Consider the following 20,678-nt stretch of genomic DNA (forward strand, 5'->3'; position numbering starts at 1 on the left):
ATAACATGAACAGACAATTCTCAGATGAAGTAATTGAAACTATTTCTAACCATATAAAAAGATCAAAGAAACGCAAATTAAGACAACTCTGAAATACCACTACATACTTGTAAGATTGGCTAGAAAAACAGGGAAAAATAATGGTGACTGTTGGAGGGAATGTGGGAAAACTGAGATACTGTTACATTGTTGGTGGAATTGTTTATACATCCAGCCATTCTGGAGAATGATTTGAAACTATGCTGAAAAAGTTGTCAAACTGTACATACTCTTTGATCCAGCAGTGGTACTATTGGGCTTATATATCAAAGAGATCTTAAAGAAGGAAAAGGGACCTGTATATGCAAGAATGTTTGTAGCAGCCCTCTTTGTAGAGGCCAGAAACTGGAAACTGAGTGATTGCCCATCAATTGGAGAATGGCTGAATAAATTGTGGTATATGATGGAATATTATTGTTCTATAAGAAATGACCAGCAAGAGTGAAAGAGCAGAACTAGGAGATCATTATACACTTCAACAATAATACTGTATGAGGATGTATTCTGATGGAAGTGGATATCTTCAACATAGAGAAGATCTAATCCAATTCTAATTGATCGATGATGGATAGAATCAGCTACATCCAGTAAAGGAACACTTGAGTGTAAACTGTTAGCATTTTTTGTTTTTCTCCCCAGATTATTTTTACCTTCCGAATCCACTTCTTCCTTTGCAACAACAACAACAACAAAATTCGGTTCTGCACACACACACACACACACACACACACACACACACACACACACACACACATATATATATATATACATATATATGTATATATATATATACATATATATGTATATATATATTGTACCCAGGATATACTATAACATATTTAGTATGTATGGGAATGCCTGCCATCTAGGGGAAGGGGTGGAGGGAAGGAGGGGAAAAATTTGGAACAAAAGGGACTACAAGGGATAATGCTGTAAAAAATTACCTATGCATATGTACTGTCAAAAAAAGTTATAATTATAAAATTAATTAAAAAAGAAAAAGAAATGACAAGCAAGATGATTTCAGAAAGACCTGGAGGGACTTACATGAACTGATGCTGAGTGAAATGTACAGGAACAGGAGATCATTATATACTTCAGCAACAATACTATATGATGATCAATTCTGATGGATGTGGCCCTCTTTAACAATGAGATGAACCAAATGAGTTCCAATAGAGCAGTAATGAATTGATCCAGCTATACCCAGCAAAAGAACTCTGAGAAATGAGTGTGAAAAACCACATGGAATTCCAAATCCCTCTCTTTTTGTCTGCCTACATTTTTTTTTATTTTCTTCACAGGTTAATTATACATTATTTCAAAGAACAATTCTTGTGCAGCAAAATAACTGTATGGACATATATACATATTTTGCATTTAACATATACTTTAACATATTTAACATGTATTGGTCTACCTGCCATCTGGGGGAGGGAGTGGGGGTAAGGAGTGGGAAAAGTGGAACAAAAGATTCTGCAATTGCAATTGCTGAAAATTACCCATGCATATATCTTGTAAATAAAAAGCCATTTAAAAAAAAGAATTTGGGAAATGGAAAAAATTCCATAGAACAAAACAACTCATTAAAAAAATTTAATTAGACAAATACAAAAAGAAGTAAAAAAAGTAAATGAAGAAAATAATTCACTAAAAACCAGAACCGAACAAATGGAAATGAATGACTTGATGAGACAACAAGAATAACTCAAACAAAAGCCAAAAAATGAAAAATTAGAAAAAAACGTGTAAAATACCTACTTGGGAAAACAAGTGATCTTGAAAAAAGATATAAGAGAGACAATCTAAGGATTATTGGACTCCCTGAAACCATGATGAAAAAAAGAGCCTAGACACTATTTTCCAGGAAATCATCAAAGAGAACTGCCCTGATATCATAGAATCAGAAGGTAAAATAGCCATTAAAAGAATTCACTGAACATTACCTGAAAGAGGCCCCAAAATTAAAACTTCAAGAACTACCATGGCTAAATTTCATAACTATTACATCAGGGAAAAATTACAAGAATCAAGGTTAAAAAAAAAAAATTCAAATAGCAAGGAGCCACCATATAAATCACAGAGGATATAGCACCTTACAGCTTAAAGGATCAAAGATCCTGGAATCTGATATTATAAAAGCCAAAGGGATGTGGAATGCAGCAAAGAATGAACTACCCTGCTAAACTGAGCATTGTCTTCCAGAAAAGAATATGGGCATTCAATGAACCAGGTTAATTATATTTCTTTCTGATAAAAAGACCAAAGCTAAACAAAACAAAACAAAACAACAACAACAACAAAGACCTCCAACTATAGGACTCAAGAGAAGCATAAAAAAGTAAAAAGAACTCTTGAGAACTGTATTTTTGTTATAGGTACACAGAGTGCATGTATAATTTGATTTTTACTGTTATAATATAACAAATGAACTAGAGATAGAAAGAGGATTGTACCAAAAAAAGGAAAAAGTGGAGATAAAATGAGGGAAGTCACATCTCACAAAGAGCAAAGGGATTACAATTGAGGGAAAGAAGGAGGGGGATAAACATTGTGTCCACATAAATCAGCAGCATTTGTATCCAGCACTAAAAAAAATTCAATTGCAAGAGATACAAAGAGAAATTCCACATAAAATAACTGTTGATACTATAAAATATTTGGGTATCTATCTACCAATTGAAAGTCAGGAGCTATATGAGTAAAACTACAAAACACTTTCCATATAAATAAAATTATATCTAAACCATTGGAAAACTATCAAATGATCTTGCATAGGTTGAGCGAATTTAATAAAAATGTCAATACTCCCTAAGCTAATCTATTTATTTAGTGCTATACCAAGCAAAATCCCAACAAACTATTTTACTGACCTAGAAAAAATAACAAAATTCATCTGGAAGAACAAAAGGTCAAGAATTTCAAGGGAACTAATAAAAAAGAAAGAAAGAAAGAAAGAAAGAAAGAAAGAAAGAAAGAAAGAAAGAAAGAAAGAAAGAAAGAAAGAAAGAAAGAAAGAAAGAAAGAAAGAAAGAAAGAAAGAAAGAAAGAAAGAAAGAAAGAAAGAAAGAAAGAAAGAAAGAAAGAAAAGAAAAAAGTTGGCCTAGCTGTACCAGATCTAAAAGTATATTATAAAACAGTAATCAAAACCATTTGGTACTGGCTAACAAATAGAGAAGTTGATCAGTAGAATAGGTTAGGTTCACAGTACAAAATAATTCATAACTATAGAAATCTAGTATTTGACAAATCCAAAGGCTCCAGCTTTCAGAATAAGTATTCAGTATTTGACAATAACTGCTGGGAAAATTGGAAACTAATATGGCAGAAATTAGGCATTAACGCACACTTAACATTGTATACCAAGATGAGGTCAAAATGAGTTCCTGATCTAGGCATAAAGAATGAGAATATAAATAAATTAAAAGAACAAAGGATTGTTTGCCTCTCAGACCTGTGGAGGAGAAAGGAATTTGTGACCAAAGAACTAGAGATCATTTTTGATCACAAAATAGATGCTAATGTGTATATATATATATATATATATATATATATTATTATCATAATATATATATAATGCTCTTCTACAGCAAAATCAATATTTTCACTGTCTTATAAAATATTGGAACCCATCTTTTTACAGAAGGAATGAGTAATATAACAATTTTTCCACACCAAATAGTCAACTAAAGGCAATGAATAGGATGGTTCACTAAGATTAAGTCTCATCTCCCTTCCCACAAAATTAATTGACTTCTATTTAGCATTAAATTTGGTATCATGATCTAATTAGAATCATAGAGTCCAATATTTCAATTTTTAGCCCTTTCTTCACCTTAACAAATATTTAGCATAATCCCTTTAATCCAGATAAAGAAACTGTGTCACAAAAAGTGACTAGCCCAAGATCACACAGCTATCATGTATTCGAGGCAGGATTCAACTCTACTCATCCTGATATCATATCCTACACACTTTCCACTTCTCTAAGAACGTATGAGACTTCACCTCTATTTCTGGACTTACAGGGGGTTACTTATTTCCCTTAGCCCTGACAAATACATTTTGTCTATATGTCAATTATATTCTGTGATTTTAAGTTAAGTCTGCAAACCCTACAGTGTATTCAAAAGACTTGAGGTTAGAATTTTTACTTATAAAGTTCTAAGAACAAAACTCCTCTTAACTCATTGAGAGGCTTTCAGTCTTGTTACATTTTGCTTAATCATACAATCTTCTTCCTTTCTAAATTCCTAAAAATATTCAATTTTAATACAAAAGACCTATAATTTACTTGCAATTCCATCCTGTGGTAGTAGTCTGAGCTTGGGCAGCTCACTCTCTTATTGAACCAGTTTCTGCATCTGTAAAATAAGAATGTTGGATTAGCTATTTTTTGATGTTTCTCTCATTCATAGAATATTTATCTGATCTCTTTTTTTAAGGTAGGGTATAATTTTCATATAAAGTTTAGAAAGAAACAACTCTTAAAATTTATAATGAAGACAATGATTAGAATTCTTTTTACTTGTAATTATGACTTTACTAGTAGCTATTTCAAATGAAAACAAAATCAGAAGCTATAAATTTAAATATATTTATATGTCTGTATCTGCGTGGATATACATCCATACATACATAAGTATATGTGTAAGAAAATTTCTTTATTGCATCCTCTTTTGCCCCTTTTATTTTCTCCTATCCATTTCTTAATGTTACTGAAATACTTTAGTAGGCATTTTTTAATTACTTCTCACAAATTCATCTTCCCCCACCCTCAACTTCAAATAGAAGCTATTCACTCTAAAAAGTAAAACAATGTCAAGCCAAACAAATCAATAGATTGCCCATATTTGAAATTTCATATCTGATTCTGAAGATGTAGTCCATCACATCTATGCCAGAACACAAATTATGCTTCATCAAAAGTAATCTGAAAAAAAAAAAAAAAAAAGTAATCCGAAGTTTTGATTAGTCTCTGCTTTGATCAGTGTTCAACAAAGTTTAAATCCCATATAAAATACTCCAAGACAAAAGAGAACCAGTCAAAATATAAATTTTAAAATGTTGGTTAACTTTCCAACTGCTGTTGTGGTTTCATGATTTAATGTGAAGTACCATGAAACCCAAGAACATATGAAACAACCACATTTAAATGTGAGCGCCAAAATGCAGTCAAAAGTCAAATACAGATGGCTTCTAGATTTTCTTAATTTTTTAAACAATGACTTCAATCATTTCCTTAGTGAAATTTATTGGAAGATTGCCTATAAATATCAAAGAATCTCTAGACTCAGTTTCTTTCTTTTACACAATCAGTTCCAAAATTCTTCAGAAAGACCTTCAAAGTGTCATTTTATAGCTTCTTCAGATCATCATGTGAGCACTTAGGCAAACAAGCATTTGGCATTTGAACAGTAAGGCCAATCAGAGTTTTGCTCCTTGCAATAGAGTTTGAATATTTAGCAATCTGCTGGAAAAAAGGACCTCAGTGTCCAGTAACTTATTTTGCTAGTTGATCTTCAAAGTCTTGCTTTGACAATTCAAATGTAAGTGATTCAATTTTTGTTGTGTTATTTGTGAATTACCTACAAAATTGTATTTTCACAGGGGGGTAAAGCTTTAGAGAAAGGTCTGAATGAGTTGTACAAAACAAGATATTGAACCATTGATTTGATAAGTTGATAGAAATCACCCCAAAGCAAGAAGTGGGTGATGCTACTTTGGGACAGCTCTAAATGTTAGAAAAATTTCCTTTGTACCAGGCTAAAACCTCTTTCCTTGCAACCATCCTTTATGGTTCCCAGTTTTGCACTTTGAACCAAGTAAAATCACTCAAATATTTTATATAACTATCTTTTTCTTCCCAGTAATTTACTTTTTTTGTCCTCTAAGGTAAGCCTTTATTTAGAAAATATGAGGAGAATAATAAGAGAGAAGGGAAAAGAACTCCCAGCTTATAGTATATCTTAAGTACAATATATATGTGCAGAACCGAATTTTGTTGTTCTTGTTGTTGCAAAGGAAGGATTGTATTCACAAGGTAAAAAATAATCTGGGAAGAGAAACAAAACAAAAACAAAACAAAAAAATCAACCCTAGATAGTATTATGTTAAAAATCCTCATGGAAACTGACTTATGCATCCAATGAATTAATTACATTAATTAATTACATTAATTAATTACATTTCCTAACTTTATGTCAGACATGCATTCATCCAAGTCACTGATAAAAGCCTTTTTAAAATGAACCTTTAGAGGTAATCTAATACTTTAATTTTCAGGCAAGTGCTTGAGGATTATTGTGGGGGAGAATCTTAGTAGAACTAGGGTCATAAATTAACTCTCCTACTTCCACACTAAGGAAGTATTGTAAACCCAAATTCTGCAAAGCAGATCCCCAGGCAGATTGAATGAATATTACTCTTGGGTGGATTGATCTGTTGCCCTACAGTGAGGTCTTCAGGACAAAAAGAATATAGAAAAAAATTAGGATTTTAGTTCAGAATTCCTAAGACCCCATTTATTACTACTTCTTCCTTATCAAAGGAACTTATCTGGCCCAGCAGAAGCCATGTGGTGCCTGTGGGTAACTTTTGACAATTAAAAGATGCTTTCACAACTTTGGAAGTGGTTTGCCCTAGACTAGGAAGAAATTTATAATCCATTGCTATTCTATCTGCCCTAGCTATGTGTATAGACATTGCTTCCCATGGGAAGCTAATAGCTACAAATAGATGGTTAGAAATATCTGTTCATTCACATACACACAAAAACACAAACACACACAAACACATACATCATTATTTCTGAAACCTTGTATCCTTTCTTGAAAACTAAAAAAGAAAGAAAAAGTAGAATTTCAAACCATTTTTGCTTTTTATCTGCAGGACTGGTATTTACATTTTCGCTACTCTTGGTCAGCTTGCATTTTCCTTCTTAATACATAATGACTGATATCTGTATTTTAGCAACTTCTTCCTAGACTTGCCTTTTTATTTTCCTCTCTGCCTATTTCTCAATGCTCTGAGGACTCACAATTCTAACTTTTTCTCTTGAATGATTCCTAATTGATTTTTCAGGCTCCCAGGTTATATACATCAATGACTCAAATTTCCCCAGTGCTTTATTTATTCTCTGAATGGAGCAGAATGTTTTCAGCTCCTGGAATGGTACCAAGTTCATATGGCCGAAACAGTACTGCACTAGGTGACCCCTTGGACAAGACCTCAGAGAGTCAGTGATCCTTATGAATCCAACTATTAGAGGGAAATGGATTATATCCTAAAGATGACCACAGCCTTTTTTAAAAGACATTATTATCAATAAAGTTCCATTTTTTCTTTCATCTCACTGAATATCAATTTGCCGCAATTTTTCCTCACATATGATGATTCAGTGATCAAATCAATAATGGATTAGAAATGTAAAGAAGATGCCTTTATATGCTGATTTCTCCCATTCAGTTATTTTGTGATCAAGTTGGAAGAAAAAACCTATCTATGCATATATACTAATCTTTTAAAACTTTTTTTTTTTTCCTGAGGCAACTGGGATTAAGTGACTTTCACAGGATCACACAGATAGGAAGTATTAAGTGTCTGAGGCCAGATTTGAGCTCAGGGGTAATGCTTTATCTAGAATTTTTTTTTAAGTAGATAGAATTTATGGGCAGAGCCAATATGGTGAAGAAGACACACATGAGAATCTGAACTCCTTTCATACCCTCATTACCAACTTTTAAAATCAGCCTCAAAAATAGTGCTAGACCGGTAACGTTCACAAAGATTGGAAGTACAACAACTCACCAGCCAAAGATAATCAGGAATATCACCAGAAAAGGTTTGTCCTGAGGTGGCAGGAGCATACCAGTGCAGGGCAGGGATAGAAATGGGAGCAGGTGGCCTTTGTGGTTGGAAGGTTTGCATAGAGCTCTCTGCCATAACCTGACTGCTCTGCTTTGGGGGCAGAGTAGTGGACCAGCAGAGAAATCAAAGCCTAGGATAGAGGGTACACTGAGGGACACCAGAGTAGGAGCTGGCTGCACCCACCCAGGACTGGAAGTGACTCAGCACAGACCATAATACAGATCTTTGAGGCATTCTGCAGCTGGGGGCTCTTGCTGGGGGGAAGTCACAAACCACAAGCTTGACTGCGCTGCCTAGGAAGAGACACTTTTGGTGCTATGAGGGATAGGACAACTGCTAATAAGCAAAGCAGGCTTTTGTGGGGGGCAGTGATACTTTTCCTGCTTAATCTCTAGCCCCAAGGCAGTTGCTAATCCTCACAGTGGGGTCCTCTCATGGCACTTACACAGCTCAGCCCTTGTTACCCAGGCCTACTCATTTCTGTGTGGAGCTCTTCCCAGAGCACTCCCAGAGCATTCCTGCAGCTCAGCCACTTCTTGCAGCCCATTGAGAGGACAGATACTGTCCATATACTCATTCTTGCTCTGTATAGGAAGCTGGTAACCTCCTTGACATGAAAGCAGACCCTGAAGGCTTTAAAAAATGAGTAAAAATATGAAGAAAATGATTGATAGGGCGGAGCCAAGATGGCAGAGAAGAAACACACGACTCAGTGAACGTCCTCACTCCCTCACAACCAATTAGATAAATTAAGTCTCAGAATTAGCTCAGGACTGATAGATACCACAAGGACTGGAAGCACGACTTACCAGCTGAAGAGAATCTGGAGTTTCAACAGGAAAGGTCAGTTCTCAGGGGAGGAATAAGAGAGACCAGCACAGACGGTGGGGTAGGGGCACACTGCGCCCATTGCGCTGGGAAGGGCTCTGGGATCAGAGAAGCCACTGAGGTAAAGGAATCTGGCACAGGCTGTTAGCTCTTCTCTGCTAATTATTTAGCAGTTCAGAAGAGAAAGCCAAAATATTTTAAAACTCAGATTAGATTTTCCCCGATCCCGGGGGTGACCCAGCAGAGACTCAGCACCAGGGAGTGTGGCCTCAGCTACCACCTGAGAATAATTAAGAGATTGACAAGTGGGTGGATACGGCCCAAGGCAACACACACTGCCTAGCTTAGCTGGAGGGAGTGGAACTCAGCTCCAGGAAGTCCCAGAGAAGCGGAACCTTTGAACTAGGGACCGTGGTTTCTTGCAGACACTTCCAGTTTGAGCACAGGGGCTTCTCACGTCACCTGCTGCAGACATCCACTCCCCACCCGGACACATAGGCTGGGCTTCGTGCTGTCTTCACTATTCTACGCCCTGGAAGCACAGTAGTGCTAATCACCTCTGAGGCACTTCCAGGGAGGGGGTGGGGAACTCTCTCCCAGAGCTCTCTCTTAGCTCAGGCGCAGGGGCCGCTGCATCCATCCAGTCTGGGAGGAAGCTGGTAAAGAAGTAAATAATTTCCTACCCCAGGGACAGACCCCAAAACATTTTTTAAAATATGAGCAAAAAAGCTAGAAAAACTATAGATTCCTTCTATACAGAGAAAGAGCGGGTATCCAACCCCGAGGAAGTTGACAGCAGAGAATCAGCAGATAACAACCTAAAGGGGAACGATTCCTACCCCCATCACATAACTCTCTCCTAGAAGAAGCTCTTAAAAAATTGAGGGAGATCGAAGAAAAATGGGGAAAGGAAAGGGAAGCTATGATAGAGAATAACAATGTCCTGAAATTGGAGTTGGAAAAAATAAAGAATTCACAGGAGATGCAGGGAAACAAAATTAGTAAATTAGAAAAGGTTAAAAAAACACAGGAAAGTAGGATTTCTGAATTGGAAAAGATAAAAAAGTCTCAAGAAAATAGAATTTCTGAATTGGAAAAAGATAATAATTCTCAAAAAAAAATTAGGGAAATGGAAAAAAATTCAATAGAGCAAAATAATTCATTTAAAAACGAAATTGGGCATTTACAAAAAGAACTAAAAACTGTGAAAGAAGAAAATAACTCCTTAAAAGTCAGGATGGAACAAATAGAAATGAATGATTCACAGAGAACCCAAGAATCAGTCAAACAAAACAAAAAAAATGAGAAGCTGGAGAACGTCAAATACTTACTGGGAAAATCTATAGACCTGGAAAATAGATCTAGGAGAGATAATCTGCGGATTATTGGACTTCCAGAAAACTATGACCAAAAAAAGAGCCTAGATTCTATTTTACAGGAAATTATCAAAGAGAACTGTCCAGAGATAATAGAAACAGAAGGGAAAGTAGATGTGGAAAGAATTCATCGAACTCCTTCTGAAATAGACCCTAAAAAAAGAACACCACGGAATATTGTGGCTAAGCTGCAGAATTACCACACAAAGGAGAAAATCCTGCAAGCAGCTAGAAAAAAACAATTTAAATACCAAGGTGCCACAATAAGGGTCACCCAAGATCTGGCTGCCTCCACATTAAAAGATAGAAGGGCCTGGAACCTGATATTCCGTAAGGCAAAAGATCAAGGACTGCAACCAAGAATGAACTACCCAGCTAAGTTTAGCATCTTTTTCCATGGAAGAAGATGGTCATTCAATGAAACAGAGGAATTCTATATGTTTCTAAGAAAAAAACCAGACTTAAACAAAAAATTTGATCTACATCCACAAGACTGAAGAGAAACAGAAAAAGGTACACAGAACCCTTGAAAACTGTAACTCTGTTGTGGGTATATAAAAAATACTCAAGGATAATTTGATTTTACTGATATAAAAGAAAAAAGGGGGGTGTAGTAAAGGGAAGGAGGTCGGTTCAGAAAAAGGGGAAGGAGTGATAAAAAGAGGGAAACTACATCCCAGGAAGAGGCATAGAAAATACACCATATCTGAGGGAACTTAGTGAGGGGGAGAATCATTGTGTGAATCTTACTCTCATCAGAAGAGGCTCAAAGAGTAAATAATTAACATATTTGTTTTTCAGAGAATTTTCTCTCGCCTCATTAAAAGGGGGGAGAGGAAAAGGGAAAAGGAGAATAAGTGAAGGGACTTGGAGGGAGGGGGGAGGGATCCTAAAAAAAAAAAGAGGGAGGGTTGCGCGTCACAAGGGGGGTCTGTAAATTAAATATCGGGGAGGGGGATCAGGGGGGCCAAGGGAAAAAAGCATAATCTGGGGATAATACGATGGCAGGAAATACAGAATTAGTAATTTTAACAGTAAATGTAAATGGGATGAACGATCCCATCAAAAGGAGATGGATAGCAGATTGGATCAAAAAGCAGAACCCTACAATATGTTGCCTACAGGAAACACACTTAAAGCAGGGAGATACATATAGAGTAAAGGTAAAAGGTTGGAGCAGAACCTATTATGCTTCAGGTAAAGCCAAAAAATCAGGGGTAGCTATCCTTATCTCAGATCAAGCAAAAGCAGAAGTAGATCTCGTTAAAAAAGATGAGGAAGGAAACTATATCCAGCTGAAAGGTAGCATAAATAATGAAGCCATATCAATACTAAACATATATGCACCAAGTGGTATAGCATCTAACTTTCTAAAGGAAAAGTTAAGAGAACTGCAAGAAGAAATAGACAGTAAAACTATAATAGTGGGAGATCTCAACCTTGCACTCTCAGATTTAGACAAATCAAACCACAAAACAAACAAGAAAGAAATTAAAAAAGTAAATAGAACATTAGAAAAACTAGGTATGATAGACTTTTGGAGAAAAGTGAATGGCAATAGGAAGGAATATACTTTCTTCTCAGCAGTTCATGGATCCTATACAAAAATTGACCATATATTAGGACATAAAGATCTCAAAATTAAATGTAGGAAGGCAGAAATAATAAATGCCTTCTTCTCAGATCACAATGCAATAAAAGCTACATTCAGTAAAAAGTTAGGGGTAAATAGACCAAAAAGTAATTGGAAACTGAATAATCTCATCTTAAAGAATGACTGGGTGAAAGAGCAAATTATAGAAACAATTAACAATTTCACCCAAGATAATGATAATGATGAGACATCATATCAAAATCTGTGGGATGCAGCTAAAGCAGTAATAAGGGGAAATTTTATATCTTTAGAGGCTTATTTGAAGAAAATTGAGAAAGAGAAGATTAACGAATTGGGCTTACAACTTAAAAGGCTAGAAAAAGACCAAATTATAAACCCCCAACCAAAAATTAAACTCGAAATACAAAAATTAAAAGGAGAAATCAATAAAATTGAAAGTAAAAAAACTATTGAATTTATAAATAAAACCAAGAGTTGGTTTTATGAAAAAGCCAATAAAATAGATAAACCTTTGGTAAATTTGATCAAAAAAAAGAAAGAGGAAAATCAAATTGATAGTCTTACAAATGAAAAGGGGGATCTTTCCACCAATGAAGAGGAAATTAGAGAAATAATAAGGAGTTACTTTGCCCAACTTTATGCCAATAAATTTGATAACTTAAGTGAAATGGATGACTTCCTCCAAAAATATAGGCTCCCTAGATTAACAGAGGAGGAGATAAATTGCTTAAATAGTCCCATTTCAGAAAAAGAAATAGAACAAGCTATTAATCAACTCCCCAAGAAAAAATCCCCAGGGCCAGATGGATTCATATGTGAATTCTACCAAACATTTAAAGAACAATTAGCCCCAATGTTATATAAATTATTTGAAAAAATAGGGGATGAAGGAGTCCTACCAAACTCCTTTTATGACACAGACATGGTACTAATACCTAAACCTGGTAGATCGAAAACTGAGAAACAAAATTATAGACCAATCGCCTTAATGAATATTGATGCTAAAATCTTAAATAAGATATTAGCAAAAAGACTTCAGAAAATCATCTCCAAGATAATACACTATGATCAAGTAGGATTTATTCCAGGAATGCAGGGCTGGTTTAATATTAGGAAAACTATTAATATAATTGACCATATTAATAATCAAATTAATAAGAACCATATGATCATCTCAATAGATGCAGAAAAAGCATTTGACAAAATCCAACATCCATTCCTACTAAAAACTCTTGAGAGTATAGGAATAAATGGATTATTCCTTAGAATAATCAGGAGTATATATTTAAGACCGTCAGTAAGCATAATATGCAATAGAAATAAACTGCAACCTTTCCCAGTAAGATCAGGAGTGAAACAAGGTTGCCCACTATCACCATTACTATTCAATATAGTACTAGAAACGCTAGCCTCGGCAATAAGAGCCGAGAAAGAGATTCAAGGAATTAGAGTAGGAAATGAGGAAATTAAACTATCACTTTTTGCACATGACATGATGGTATACTTAGAGAACCCCAAAGACTCTGCTAAAAAGCTACTAGAAATAATTCAAAATTTCAGCAAAGTGGCAGGATACAAAATAAATCCACATAAATCCTCAGCATTTTTATATATCACTAACAAAATGCAACAGCAAGAGATACAAAGAGAAATTCCATTCCAAACAAATGTTGAGAGTATAAAATATTTGGGAATCCATCTACCAAAGAAAAGTCAGGAATTATATGAGAAAAATTACAAAACACTTGCCACAAAAATAAAATCAGATTTAAATAATTGGAAAGACATTCAGTGCTCTTGGATAGGCCGAGCGAATATAATAAAGATGACAATACTCCCCAAACTAATCTATTTATTTAGTGCTATACCAATCAGACTCCCAAGAAACTATTTTAATGACCTAGAAAAAATAACAACAAAATTCATATGGAAGAATAAAAGGTCAAGAATTGCAAGGGAACTAATGAAAAAAAACTCAGAGGAAGGTGGTCTAAGTGTACCTGATCTAAAGCTATATTATATAGCAGCAGTCACCAAAACCATTTGGGATTGGCTAAGAAATAGACCGGTAGATCAGTGGAACAGATTAGATACAAAGGACAAAAAAGGGTACATCTATAGCAATCTAATCTTTGACAAACCCAAAGATTCCAACATTAGGGATAAAAATTCATTATTCGGAAAAAACTGTTGGGAAAACTGGAAATTAATATGGCAGAAATTAGATATGGATCCACACTTAACACCATATACCAAGATAAGATCAAAATGGATCCATGATTTAGGCATAAAGAATGAGATAATAAATAGATTAGAGGAACAGAGGATAATCTACCTCTCAGACTTGTGGAGGAGGAAGGAATTTATGACCAGAGGAGAACTAGAGATCATTATTGATCACAAAATAGAAGATTTTGATTACAGCAAACTAAAAAGTTTCTGTACAAATAATACTAATGCAAACAAGATTAGAAGGGAAGTAACAAATTGGGAAAATATTTTTAAAAACAAAGGTTCTGACAAAGGTCTCATTTCCAAAATATATAGAGAACTGACCATAATTTATAAGAAACCGAACCATTCTCCAATTGATAAATGGTCAAAGGATATGAACAGACAATTCTCAGAGGAAGAAATTGAAACTATATCCACTCACATGAAAGAGTGTTCCAAATCACTACTGATCAGAGAAATGCAAATTAAGACCACTCTTAGATACCACTACACACCTGTCAGATTGGCTAAGATGACAGGAACAAATAATGACAAATGTTGGAGGGGATGTGGGGAAATTGGGACACTAATACATTGCTGGTGGAGTTGTGAAAGAATCCAGCCATTCTGGAGAGCAATCTGGAATTATGCCCAAAAAGTTATCAAACTGTGCATACCCTTTGACCCAGCAGCGCTACTACTGGGATTATATCCCAAAGAAATACTAAAGAGTGGAAAGAGACATATATGTGCCAAAATGTTTGTGGCAGCTCTTTTTGTAGTAGCTAGAAACTGGAAGATGAATGGATGTCCATCAGTTGGAGAATGGTTGGGTAAATTGTGGTATATGAAGGTTATGGAATATTATTGCTCGGTAAGAAATGACCAGCAGGAGGAATATAGAGAGGCCTGGAGAGACTTAAATCAACTGATGCTGAGTGAAATGAGCAGAACCAGAAGATCACTGTACACTTCAACAACAATACTGTATGAGGATGTATTCTGATGGAAGTGGAAATCTTCAACATAAAGAAGATCCAACTCACTTCCAGTTGATCAATGATGGACAGAGGTAGCTACACCCAGAGAAGAAACACTGGGAGGGGAATGTAAATTGTTAGCACTAATATCTGTCTGCCCAGGTTGCATGTACCTTCGGATTCTAATGTTTATTGTGCAACAAGAAAATGATATTCACACACATGTATTGTACCTAGACTATATTGTAACACATGTAAAATGTATGGTATTGCCTGTCGTCGGGGAGAGGGAATAGAGGGAGGGGGGGTAATTTGGAAAAATGAATACTGGGGATAATATTATAAAATATATATATATATATATATATATATATATATATATATATATATATATATATATATATATATATATATATATATATAATAAAAAAATAAAAAAAAGAGAATAATAAAAAACTATATCTTTGTGCATGTAAAAAAAAAAAAAAAGAAAATGATTGATAGTTTCTATATAGAAAGAGAGTGGGTTTCCAACCCCAAGGAGACTAATAGCATATATCCTCCAGACAATACCCCCAAATAATTCTCTCCTAGAAGAAACTATTAAAAATCACAAAGAGAGTTAGAAGAAAAATGGGAAAAAGAAAAAGAAGCTATGCAAGAGAATAACAAACTCCTGAAATGTGAATTGGAAAAGGTAAAGAATTCACAGGAAGTGCAGGGAAACAGAATTAGGGAATTGTAAAAGGTAAAGAAATCATAGAAAAGTAGGATTTGTGAATTGGAAAAGATAAAGAATTTCCAAGAAAGTAGGATTTGTGAAATGGAAAAAGAAAATAACTCACTAAAAAACAAATTTAGTGAAATGGAAAAAAATTCCCTAGAGCAAAACAACTCATTTAAAAACTCAATTGGACATATACAAAAAGAAGTAAAAAAAAAAAAAAAAAAAAAAAAAAAAAAAAAAAAGCTAATGAAAATAACTCATTAAAAATCAGAACTGAACAAATAGAAATGAACGATTCATTGAGACACCAAGAATCAGTCGAGCAAAACCAAAAAAATGAAAATCTGGAGAAAAATGTCAAATATCTACTTGGCAAAATGACAGACCTGGAAAATAGATCTAGGAGAGATAATCTGAGGATTATTGGACTTCCTGAAAATGATGATGAAAAAAAAAGAGCATAGCTACTATTTTACAGGAAATCATCCATTGAATACCTTCTGAAAAAGACCCCCTCCTCCCCCCAAAAAAACTCCACGGAACATTGTGGCGAAATTTCAGAACTATTGGACTAAGGAAAAAAATATTACAAGCAGCCAGGAAAAAAAACAATTCAAATACCAAGGTGCCCAAATCTTTATCAAATATAAAGAAGTTAATTATATAAAAAGCTAAATTTAGAAGTTCTCTAGGGTTACCTGTGGCTCCTCTTTTCTGTTGTGTTTTGGAGGAGTGTCTTGATGTCTCTGTTTCTCCTCTATACTATTGCCTGTCCTTGAGGATGGAAAGGTATGCCAGTGGTGTGTAAAATCTGATACTGTGCACAAAAGTTTGGAAAATTTTTAGAAGTATCTGTTTGTATTGCTTGTGGCATACCCATAATTGCAAATGCTTGTATAAGGAATTCATTGTCCACTTGGCCTGTCTCTTTGGCTGCTGGTATTGTAAAAGTAAATCCTGAAAAGATATCTACTACAACATGGATAAAAGACAGGAGACCAAAAGATTTATAATGTGTCACATACATTTGCCAAATTTCATTGGGTCTCAAACCATGAGAGTTCTTCCCTGAAGGGACCTTAGATGCGTGGAAAGGAAGGCAAGTTGTACAGGCTTTTATTATGCTCCTAGCTTTCTCTTTTGTTATCCTAAATTGCAAACATAAAGCTTGAGCAATCTGATGATATTTAGAATGAGATTCTTGGGCTGCCTGAAATAAAGGAGTATTGGCCAACATGGTTAGAAGGCCATCTGCCTTTGAATTACCATCAAAACTAGGATCTGGAAGACCACTATGAGAGTGGACATGCAAGATATAAATCTTACATGGATGCTTTTTCACTTGCTCTTGAAGTTTCTTGAAGAGCTGACATATATATATATATATATATATATATACACATACATACATATTTGGAGTCATGGCCAATAAAATTTGCCACTCTGGGATGGTTTCACAAAAAAACATTAATTTGTGCATTGGTATAAAAGGTGTATATCTCATCAGGTCTTATCTCAGATAATTGTACTACTCACTTAATGGCCTTTAATAAAATTTTAGTCACAAGCACTGGATAAAGAGTAAAGCTTTGTTCTGGTTGTGCTGGGGGGTTCATTCACTCTATCACATTGTCTCTTTGATGAAGGACTGCTATGGTTTCCTCTTTTGTAGCAAAAACTGATATTTCCAAAGATTTTTGAGTGACTCTTTCAAGCACATTGGATAAAGTCAGTTAGACTTTATTCAAAGCCCTCTTGAGCTTCTTTTGTAAGCTGCTGTGATGAGTTTAAAGCAGTGTCTCCCCTTAGATGTCATATAATGGTTGCAATTGGTAGGTACTCAAGCCTAATACTGGACACATTCATTGGATATCTCCTATCAATTTCTGAAAGTCATTTAAGGTGTTTAGTTTCCTTGTTCTCAAACTTACAGTGCCTGGAGTCAAGAGATCCATAGGCTGAAGAGGAACAGATTTCACCTCTCCAGGAGGTATCTCCATAGTCCCAACTGCATACAACTCTAAAGATTCTAGGTATAGCATTGGCTTCCATCATGCCTCAAATATATATATATATATATATATATATATATATATATATATATATTTTTTTTTTTTTTTTTTTTTTTTTTTTTTTGCTTTGAGCCTTGGGGCTAGGGCCCCCATTCAGTTTGCCTGAATCAATCTACATTCTGATGCCCAATGGAAACCTCTGTTGCATTTTGGACATGGGGTTTTGGGTCTTGTTCTCCCACACTGTTTTCTCACTCTGTCTTTATGGCAACATTGAGTTTTCAAATGCACTACTTTACCACATTGAAAACATTGACACGTCTCTCTGGAAGTCCTTTGCCAAAAAAGATTCTGTCTTCCATGTTTGGATTTTAGAAAGTGTGCATTATAGCCTGGGTATAAAAGATGTATTTCTGCCAACTGTGGCACATCTCTTATGATCTCCTCTAAAGAAGCATCCTTGTGCAATCTTTACAAACCTCATTAACATTTTCTTTAGCAAGTTGCCTTATCATAATTTCTGTTACTACATTTTCAACAATAATTCATGTGACAGCTTTCTACAGATGTCCCACAAAATCATCAAAGGGTTCAATTGGATCTTGTGCTATTTTCATGAAGGCTTCCCCTCTATCTTATCTTCCTGGAGGGTGCCCCATTCTTTGATAGCAGCAGAAGCAATTTGCTCATATGCTGCTATAGAGTAATTATTCTGCTCTAAAGTGTCTGTATAAGGACCTACACTTGTTACTTGTTCACAAGTGATTGGTGTATTAACTCCAGTTTGCCTGTTCCTTTGGGTTTGTATCCTACAAAGTTCACTATATTCAGAAAACCACAACAAATTTTGTCCAGGTTCTAAGCACATCCTTGCTATATATTTTCAGTCATCAGGGGCTAAAATTCCATAAGCCAAATTCTGTAATAACATCTTAACATAAGATGATGTAGACCCCTAAAGAGTGCAAGCCTTTTTCAGATCTTCAGAAATTAAAAGGAGTATATCTTCCCCCTCTTTTGACCTAAAGATTTAAGCTGTTCAATCACATATAGATTTCTATTCTCAAATCATCTGTATCCTACCCTTCCTTTTTGGCTTTAAGTAGTTCCTTTTGCAGTCAAGTCATGGAGGGTTGATTGCTAGTGGGAAGGTGCTGGTGATATCACTGCTTCTCCCACTCCTCCTCCTCCCTCCACCCAGGAAAGTGAAGTTGATGGGGGGGGGGGGTTCAAGAGCCTACTAAGGTATAGGTGGAGTTGAAGCTGGGCTGTGAGAGTGAGAATCACCACACCCCTGAAGTTCACTTAACTTCCCATGCCTTTTGGCAATATTTTCATTACCCTCTCCCTACTCTTCCTTTCTCTCCACAGGCTTCCTTGTCTAGCTGGTCTCCTTAAAACTTTTCTTTAAAGCCAGTTGTATCATGTTGTATATATAGAATGTTTCCTTAGAAAGTGAATCAGGAGTTTCAGCCAAGATGGCTGAGAGAAGGCACACAGCTGCTTGAGCTCCACATTTTCTCTCAGAATTTATTTCATGAAAAGCCTTGGAATTAATGCTTAACCATAAAAAGCCCCACAAATAATTACCAACAGAAGACATCCTTGAAATTCACCAGAAAAGTCTGTTTTTGCTTGGGGGCATGGATGAACAGATGGGACACAGGCTGAGGGCAAGTAGCAAGAGCAAGGCAGCTCATACTGTGAAGACTGGAGGGGGGAGGGGTTCGATCTCTGCCATTTCTTCAGAAGGACCTTTACCCCAGTATGGATATTCTGTCTTGGCAGCAAGCCAGGATCAGCAGAGAAGCTGAAATACAAGAGGTAAAAAATAAAACCCTGAAAAGGTAGCATCTCTCAGGACTTGGCCACCCCCACCTGGAGTGACTCAGTGTATTCTTAGAGCCCCCAGAGCCTCAGTGCCCAGATGCAGCCCAGCCATTGCTGTCTTGTTAGTACCACGATGCTGTCTCCTGAAATCAGTAGAGGAAGCCAGGTAACACCATCCAGCCCCATCCCTGCCCCCAAAGCAAACTGCATTTGTTTTTCTTGTCAGTTTGTTTTCTTTGATTTTGTTCTGACAAAATGAACAAAAATTTTAAAAGGGCTCTAACCACTGACAGCTTCTGTATAGAGAGCAGACTTCAAACCCTGAGGAGACTAAAAACAGTCTGTCTCCAGAGGAATTCCTAAAAGGGGATGTGGTCTGCTCCTCAATACACAAAACTCTCATAGAAGAAGTCAAAAAGGCTCTCAAAAGAGAGCTAGAAGAGAAATTGGAAAAGGAAATGGAAGTTTGGCAAGAGAGTCTGGAGAAGTCATCCCACACATTTAAAGACAGAGTGGATAAAGAAATCAAATCATTGAAAAACAAAATTAGTGAGTTGGAAAAAGAAAACAGCTCTCTAAAAAATGAATTTGGTGAAATGGAAAAAAATTCCATAGAACAAAAAAAAAAACTCATTTAAAAACTCAATTGCACAATTAGAAAAATATAGTGAGTGAAGAAACTATATCATTGAAAATCAGAATCCATAAGTATATATCCCACCACCATGGAAGATCATAATTTGGAAATCAACAAAAGTTCATTAAGCGAGACTTGAGAAATGTAATTGCTCAAATGTTGCATCATACAAGAAATTTTTGGATATTTGATTCCATTTTCTTCCTAAAGGTTGCTGTAACTTTAATTTTTAATAGCTCTATTACTAGTAATACAGGTCATTTAGTGATGTTTTGTAAAGACAACACATAAAACAAAGAAAATTATATTACTCTCTAGACTAGGGAATTCCTTCATTACTCCTGGAGTCAGGTACTAAAGTAATAAGAATTAGACTATAAATATTTAATTATTTTTCTATTAATATATCAATTCTTATTTTTAATTATAGTTTTCTAGTAGTCAAATTATTCTCAGGGTTTCCCTTATTGTTATAATTTACAATTTTGTTGCTTTGCTTATGAGATGCCTCACCTTATCTTTTATATTTTTCATTCTTTATATTTTGATTT

This window comes from Sminthopsis crassicaudata, chromosome 1 (genome assembly GCF_048593235.1).
Source record: "Sminthopsis crassicaudata isolate SCR6 chromosome 1, ASM4859323v1, whole genome shotgun sequence".
NCBI lineage: Eukaryota > Metazoa > Chordata > Mammalia > Dasyuromorphia > Dasyuridae > Sminthopsis > Sminthopsis crassicaudata.